Source organism: Kogia breviceps, chromosome 19 (assembly GCF_026419965.1).
Source record: "Kogia breviceps isolate mKogBre1 chromosome 19, mKogBre1 haplotype 1, whole genome shotgun sequence".
NCBI lineage: Eukaryota > Metazoa > Chordata > Mammalia > Artiodactyla > Physeteridae > Kogia > Kogia breviceps.
Genome location: NC_081328.1, coordinates 2,931,624 through 2,939,855, shown reverse-complemented (window position 1 = coordinate 2,939,855; position 8,232 = coordinate 2,931,624).

The window sequence follows — 8,232 nt, the reverse complement described above, 5'->3', positions numbered from 1 at the left end:
TTGTCGCCTTGACCGCACCTGTGGAGTCACCTGGCCGTCTTTAAAAACATGCCCGAGTCCTCTGCAAAGTTACTCAGACTCCGGACCTCAGTAGGCTTACAGAGTCCGCGGGGCGGGGGGGGGGGCGGTGGCGGGCGGAACCGGGAACTGGCAAGGAACGCGGAGGCTCCAGGAGGGCTCCTGCTGTGAAGGGCTCGGCCTCGGGCCGGTTGGGTCTGTGCTTTTTTCACGTTCACCCCTGACTCTCCTCTCCAGGACACCTGGTGTTCCAAGGTGTGAGACAGGAACCCCAGACACACCCGACGGTTCCCTGAGACGCTTCTGCGGTTCCCCATACTTCCTTCGGGATCCTGGTGGCTCTCCTGCCCAGGGCTTATCTCCCCCCCGCAAGCGCCCCCCGGTCCGGGACCCCACTCCCCCTCGGTCCTCTCTCCGCTGCCCCCAGGTGGTCCAGGAGCCCGGAATCAGAGTAAATGGGGCATTGTGACATGAGCACTTGCCATGCTCCCCGCCCTGGAGTCTCCTGCCCTCTTCTCTTCTCCCCCAGGGAGCTCAGCCGGCTCCAGGGTTAGCCCAGGCACTGTGTACACGACCTCACCTGGCTCTCTGCCCCCAGAGGAGCAAACACAAAACCTTACTCTGCGCCAGACCCAGCGAGATGGAGAGCAGTGGTCGCCTGCCTCCGTGTGGTCTCCTGGAAGCTCTACTGAGACTCGGCTTGCCGGGTCCCAGCCCAGAGTTCCTGACTCAGTAGATCTGGGGTGAGGCCCAAGAATTCACCTCTCCAACAAGCTCCTTTCAGAGGAAATAAGCCTATTTCTTTGGAAATAAGATGCTCTTTGGATGAACAGCAGAGAATTGCTGTCACCGGGAGCTGATGGGAATCAGCCCGTCTCCTCCACTCCAGTGACATGTCCATGTTTCTGTAAGGAATGTTCAACGTGTAGATTCCGACCTCACCTGAGACCCCCAACTCTGGAAAATTCCCCACGATTCCAGGAGGACCCGGCACAGAGCAGCGTAACTGTGGGTGTCAGCTGGGGACCCATCTGAGAGGCGGGCTGGACTTCTGTGTCCCAGGCAGTCCCTCCCAAAGGCCTCTCCCAGCATCCACTCTCCTCCATCCCCCCACGGCTCTGTCCCTGCCTGCAACCTGCCCAGCCAGGAATCCAGCGTCCTCCCGCCTCTCTGCACCCAAGCAAGCGCTTCGTCTCCCTCACGATGGTCAGAGATGTCCCGTTGTCTCCAGGGTTCTCTGGCACGTGCTGGGGAAAGCCCAGGACCAGGAGGCAGACGTGCCTCTCTGTGTCACAGCATCAGCACTCAGCAGCAGGAAAACGCACATCCCAGCGTTCTGCGGCAAAGACCCACGTTTCCTGCTGCTCACGAGCCAAAGCCTGGTTGCCGTCCTTCTCCAAAAGCCTTCCTCTGTCCGTCCTCTCTCCAGATTCTAGTTCTTCGCGTCCCGTGCCTCTCCCTGGGCATCCTCCCCCCGGCTAGGACCCCGAGTCAGTGGGGCCTCCCTGTCACCTCTCTCGGACACCATGAAGGGCATTATTAGGAGATGGAGCCTGCAGGGCCTGGCTGTGCGGGCACACGGCAGGGTCTGCCCGGGCGAGGAAGGAGATGAGCTCTGAGAAGCTCCACCCTCTCTCCCGGCGGGTCTAGGGACACTGTGGACACCTTCGTGTGCAAAGGCCAGGGGCAGCGGTAGGCGATCACAGTTTCACAAGAGCCTCCAAAGACACAACCCATAAAGCCTTCCACAGCTTGACGTGCTGGCTCTCTGAGCGCTTCACAGGCCTAGCGCTGCAGGTGACAGGGCCCAGGGCCCAGCTGGGAGCCAGGTCCCTGGACCGACCAGTTAAAGAGCCTTTGGGGAGTGACATCAGCCCTGCCACCTGCCAGCACACAGGGGAGGCCACGATGCTGCCCACACCCGCGTCTGTGTCGCTCATGGCGAGGCTCCAAGCCTCACAAAGAAAATCCACGGCCCGAGTTCTTTTCCTCCTACAGGGCCTGCCGGGCCTTTGATTGTCGGCTTTGGAGAGGGGCATTTTTCCCTCCTCTGTGGGCAGCAAATTCCCCGAGAGTCAGCACGCTGTGCTCCTGGGCTTATCCCCCAATTGCTGTCACCTCGGAGGGGCCAGCCAAGCAGTGTGCTGGGCGAGCCCTGGGCCTCCCGTGCCAACCAGCCCAGACGCCCCAGGGCTTCCAGGGTCCCTGGTGAACCCGACCGGCCTCAGCAGGTGCTGAGCCCAGCCCTCCCCTTCTTTCCCTGAGGGCACATGAGTTAGGGCACCGGGGGGTCAGGGGCTGGCTTCGGGTCACCCGTGCACGCCCCCCGTGCCAGGGACTGTCCTCCACTTCCCACACACACACCGATCTGCCGTTCAGTATCTCCTCCACGGCCTGACAGGTCGGTTCCACTACTTTAACTTGACAAGTGAGGACACTGAGGCACAGAGACAGCGAGTGAGTTTTCCGTGGACACACGCTCTGTAAGTATGAGAACAGACTCCAGAACATACGCCACCGAGAAGGGGAAGCCCAGGCAACTATCTGCGTCAATTCACCGCGAGGTCCCGCTCGAAATCCACGGGGGGGCTGCCCGGACCCCTAGCTCCCACCTCTCCTGCAGGCCCTCCTCTTTCCCCTCCCCGTTGCCAAATCACTGGCTAAACAGACTCAGACGTGTCTCTTCGGCACTCAGACGTTCTATGAAAAATGAGAAGAAAATCAGTGCTTTGGGTCAGAAGTTGTTCAAACCTCTCTCTGGGTCCTCAAGTTGCCTTCCAGGTGCTAAACACCAGCACATGGGACCCCTCCCTGCGAGGGTCCCCCATGGCCCTGCACCTCCACTTGAGTAAGTCAAAGATGGACAGATGATTCCAGCAGGTGGTCCACTGCCTGGCCTCTGACCTGTGGCCTGGCCTGGAACAAAGAGAGGACCTGGGCCAACCCAGTTCTCTCGAGAACGCCGAGAGGAGGGAAAGAAAGGCCTGGCGCTACCAGCTGCAGCCCAGCTCAAAGGATGTCCTGAGGAGCACGAGGCCATGAGGGGTCACGGCAAACCCAAACAAGGCCTGTGGGCTGCAATCGGTCCATCCACCTCCTAAGTCTCTTTTACTGTACAGGTTTGTACAATAAAAACTTTGGTTCCTTGTGTGTAGAAGGAACTGAGTCTCCCACGGTCTGGACTGTGCTGATTACATCCCCACGGTGTCCTTGAACTATGTGTTCCTCTGTCCCCTATGAACTGGCTGTAAGATGTAATACGTTGTAAATCTCAGCAGGCATGTCGTCTACTCGGTCGTGTCTCCTTTTGTGATGTTAGCAGCTGTGGATGATCCATGACTAGAAAAGTTACTTCATGGGCAGTTTCAGTGGGTCATATTCTATCATTCCTTCTTCATTTTTCATCCAGAGCTCTTCTATAAGGCGTCACTTCTCGCCGACTCCTTGGCTACACTGAGGCGCAGTTCATGGGGAAAGCAGGACAAATCCTGGATTGCTTCCCCTTACCAGTTTTCTTTTCTTTTCTTTTTTGGCCGTGCCACGAGGCTTGTGGGACCTTAGTTCCCTGACCAGGGATCGAACCCATGCCCCCTACAATGAAAGCACCGAGTCCTAACCACTGGGAATGCCAGGGAAGTCCCTATCAGTTTTCAAAATAATAACCTGGGTGCTTTGCATGCCCCCAAAGTGAATAGAGTTATTGGGGTTTGTAATGAATTCATGGGTTTAAATATATTTGAACTGTTTCAATCCATTACAGCTCTTATTCTTAGGGATGTTCAAGTATCCCTCCTCTAGCCAGTCAGAACCTTTTCACGCTGGCTCCTGAGTCCTTTTGACATGGCCCTCGAGGTCTTTGATAGCTTCCTTGCTATTTTTACAACAAGCTGCCCCAGGCTCATCTACAACATGAGATAAGCAATTTCGTCCCACAAAAGCAAAATCTTGCCCCGTAGGAACCAAACAGAACCTCTGGGGGACTTATTTCCCTCTGAGCCAAGTAAGTGGTGCCAGCGTGAAGCTCCAGAATGCTCTACATTCCCAGCTCCATCAGGCATGTTCACACTGTGCCCTCCACCTGGAAAGCCCTCTTCTTCTCAACTTTGCACAGCTCTGTTCACCCTTCAAGGCTCACTGCACCTCTGTGAGACCTCTGACCCCACCAGTCAAAGCCCCCAACTCTGTTCACCCTTCAAGGCTCACTGCACCTCTGTGAGACCTCTGACCCCACCAGTCAAAGCCCCTCACTCCCACCTGGAGCTCCCCCAACACGCCACTCATACGTGTCTCACTGTAAGAGCATTGCTTCTTCACGTGCGTTTACCCCAGTGGCTCAATGGCTTCTTTTTTCGTTTTTGTTTTGGCCATTAGGTATTCATTGGTGTATTTGGTCTTAGCAATTCCCTCCCAATAGTTTCAGAAGTGTGTAAATAAATTACACAAAAACAAAAAAATCTAAAGGCATGAGAACAATATTGTAAATAGTGTCAAAGTGTTTACAACACAATAATATATATTATAGAGCTTAATTTTGTCTTTAGTTTTTTAAAATTAACTTTTATTGGAGTATAGCTGCCTTACAGTGTGGCACAGGGAACTCTATTCAGTGCTCTGTGGTGACCTAAATGGGAAGGAAGTCCAAAAAAGAGGGGATATACATATACATATAGCTGATTCACTTTGCTCTCCAGCAGAAACTATCCATGGCTTCTTAAGGGTAGCAATCGTGTTTTTAGTTACCATTCCATCCGAGGCATGAAAGGCTGGCGATGTGCCTGGCACACCTCCTGCCATACATTAATGAGCTACTGTTGTTTAGAAATCCCATGGTTAGTTTAAGATACTACAACTGTACTGCATTGGGCTTCTAATCTATTGAAAAGTATTATCATTTTTAAAACTTTATTTTTTTAGAGCAGTTTCCAGTTTAAATAAACCTGAGAGGGTGGTACAGATCTCCCATTTCCCCCTGCCTCCACACACGCATAGCTCCCCTATTATCAGTATCACTCTCCAGAGTGCTACATTTTCTGCCGAGGATGAATCTACACTGACACAGCACAATTCCCCCAAGTCTAGAGTTTACCTTAAGGCTCATTCTTTTTTTTTTTTTTTTTTAAATATATATATATATATTTTGGGCTTCCCTGGTGGCGCAGTGGTTGAGAGCCCGCCTGACGATGCGGGGGACGCGGGTTCGTGCCCCGGTCTGGGAAGATCCCACGTGCCGTGAAGCGGCTGGGCCCGTGAGCCGTGCCCGCTGAGCCTGTGCGTCCGCAGCCTGTGCTCCGCCGCAACGGGAGAGGCCACAATAGTGAGAGGCCTGCATACCAAAAAAAAAAAAAGATTAAAAAAATATATATTTTTAAAATTTATTTATTTATTTTTGGCTGTGTTGAGTCTTCATTTCTGTGCGAGGGCTTTCTCCAGTTACGGCGAGCGGGGGCCGCTCTTCATTGCGGTTTGCAGGCCTCTCACTATCGCAGCCTCTCTTGTTGCGGAGCACAGGCTCCAGACGCGCAGGCTCAGTAGTTGTGGCTCATGGGCCCGGTTGCTCCGCGGCACGTGGGATCTTCCCGGACCGGGGCACGAACCCGCGTCCCCTGCATCGGCAGGCGGACTCTCAACCACTGCGCCACCAGCGAAGCCCAAGGCTCATTCTTGATGTTGTGCATTCCATGGGTTTGGACAAGTGTATAAGTGACCTATGTCCATCATTATAGTATCATCCAGAGCATTTTCACTGCCCTAGAAATCCTCTGTGCTCTACATATTCATCTCACTCTCCAAGCCCCTGGCAACCATTGATCTTTTTACTGTCACCATAATTTTGCCTTTTCCAGAATGTCATGTAGTTGGAATCACACAGTATGAAGCTTTCTCAGATTGGCTTTTTTCACTTAGTCATATGCTTTTAAAGTTCCTCCATGTGTTTTCATGACTTGATAGCTCATTTCTTTTTAGCACTGAATAGTATTCTATTGTCTGGATGGACCACAGTTTATCCGTTCACCTACTGAAGAATATCTTGGTAGCTTCCAAGTTTTAGCAATTATGAATAAAGGTGCTGTAAACACCTGTGTGCAGGTTTTTGTGTGGACATAAGTTTCAGTTCATCTGGATAAATACCAAGGAGCACAACTGCTGGATCATATAGTAAAAGTATGTTTCATTCTGTAAGAAACTGCCAAAATGTCTTCCAAAGAGTCTGCATTGTTTTGCGTTCCCACCAGCAACGAAGGAGAGTTCCTGTTGTTCCACATCCTCTCCAGCATTTGCTGTCATCTGTGTTCTGGATTTTGGCCATTCTAATAGGTGTGTCGTGGTATCTCGTTGTTTTCATTTGCAATTCCCTGATGACATACGATGTGGAGCATAAAATTATTACTTTTTCAAATTAAACATCAAAAATATCACAGTGAATTTGGAAACTTGTTTTCTCATTTCTGCTTTTTACAAGTCCAGGAACTCTGAAGTGGCCTGTGGCTCTCTTGACCTCCAAGAGACCCTGTGCATACATCAAAGTCCGTACAGAAGGTATTCAGGAGATAACTGCTGATCAATTGCTACTTTATTGCAAACTTCCTTTGAGATGGACCAAAGCCAGAGACGGTACTTTTTCAATAGGAAGACAAACGTGATACTTCTTGATTTGCTTTATGGAACTTGATTTGCTTCACGAAACTGAAACATTACGCGTGTAAGGCTCTCAGCTGCAAGAGATGCACTCTGGGCTGAATTGCATCCCCCCAAAAAGATGTTGAAGTTGTAATCCCTAGGACCTGTATGTGTGACTTTATTTGCAAATAAGGTCTGTATAGAGGTAATCAAGTTAAAATTAGGTCATTAGAGTGGGCCCTAATCCAAAATGCCTGGATTTCTAAGCCATCCAGTTTGAGGTACTCTGTTATGACAGCTCTAGGAAACTTATAAAGATGGACACTAAGGGCTTCCCTGGTGGTGAAGTGGTTGAGAGTCCGCCTGACGATGCAGGGGACGCGGGTTCGTGCCCCGGTCCGGGAAGATCCCACGTGCCGCAGAGCGGCTGGGCCCGTGAGCCATGGCCGCTGAGCCTGTGCGTCCGGAGCCTGTGCTCTTCAATGGGAGAGGCCACGACAGTGACAGGCCCGCGTACCACAAAAAAAAAAAAAAAAAAAAAAAAAAAAAAAAAAAAATGGACACTAGCTGAAGCAGAAAAAGCAACGTCATCAGAACTTGGTGTTTCTTGGTTTCTCTAAGCTCTGCTTTCCTCAGTCTGGGCTCCACTCCCAGGCAAGCTGTCACGACATGGTGGGCCCCAACAGCAACAGATACACAGCCTTCCGGCTTCAAGTCCTCTGCGGGGAGAGCTTCTCTGCCCAGGAAATCCAACAGAAGACCTGGGATCCAGTCTTAGTGACTTGAATCTTGAGGGTGAGATTAGCCTCGTCCCACACCCCAAGGTCTGAGAGCGGGAGGAGGATTTTTTCTTCATGGAAAACCGGGGTTCTCATCCCAAGAGTGGGGGAAATAGATGCTGAATGTTAGGCAGCTAAAACATAGGAAGGTCTCTGGAACACACTTGAACACAAAGGACTCATGCATCCATATTCAGTCAGCAAGTCGTTCTTGAGTGCACGGCATTATTCTAGGTCACTGGTCCTACGTCAGTGGGCAAAGTGGACAAAGATCCCGGCCCTCCTGGAGCTTAGAGTCTCGTAGGAGGAACAGTAAGTCTCTGAAGGCCAAGGAAATCACTGTGGTGGATTCGGCGCTGGTCATCCTGTGGGCTCTGAGCGTTTACTTAATGAATAAATGAACAGCAGTGAGAACAAGTGACTCTGCCTAGTGATTCCCCACTGTGTCTGAAGCCCATAGAGACGGGTTATGGGATTCCCACATGCCACGTGGGATGGGACTTCAGTACAGAGAGAGACGGGTGGACTTCTGAACCCCCGGGGAGGTGATAATAAATAACTTCATAATAAATAATATAACAAATAATAATAAATAACAAACTGGAGAACCCACTGCCCAGTGATGTGACATTCTGTGACAGACACACGGAAATGTGATAAAAGTGGACCCACACACAGAAAAGCCTGTTACAATGGTCCCTTTTACGGGGTGAAAACCGGATGTCACTGTAACACTGTTTTTCTGTTCTTTCAAGGGAATGCTTGCCAGGTCGGCCCAGTGTGAAGAGAACTGTGCCTCTTCTAAGGGGAAAAGAGA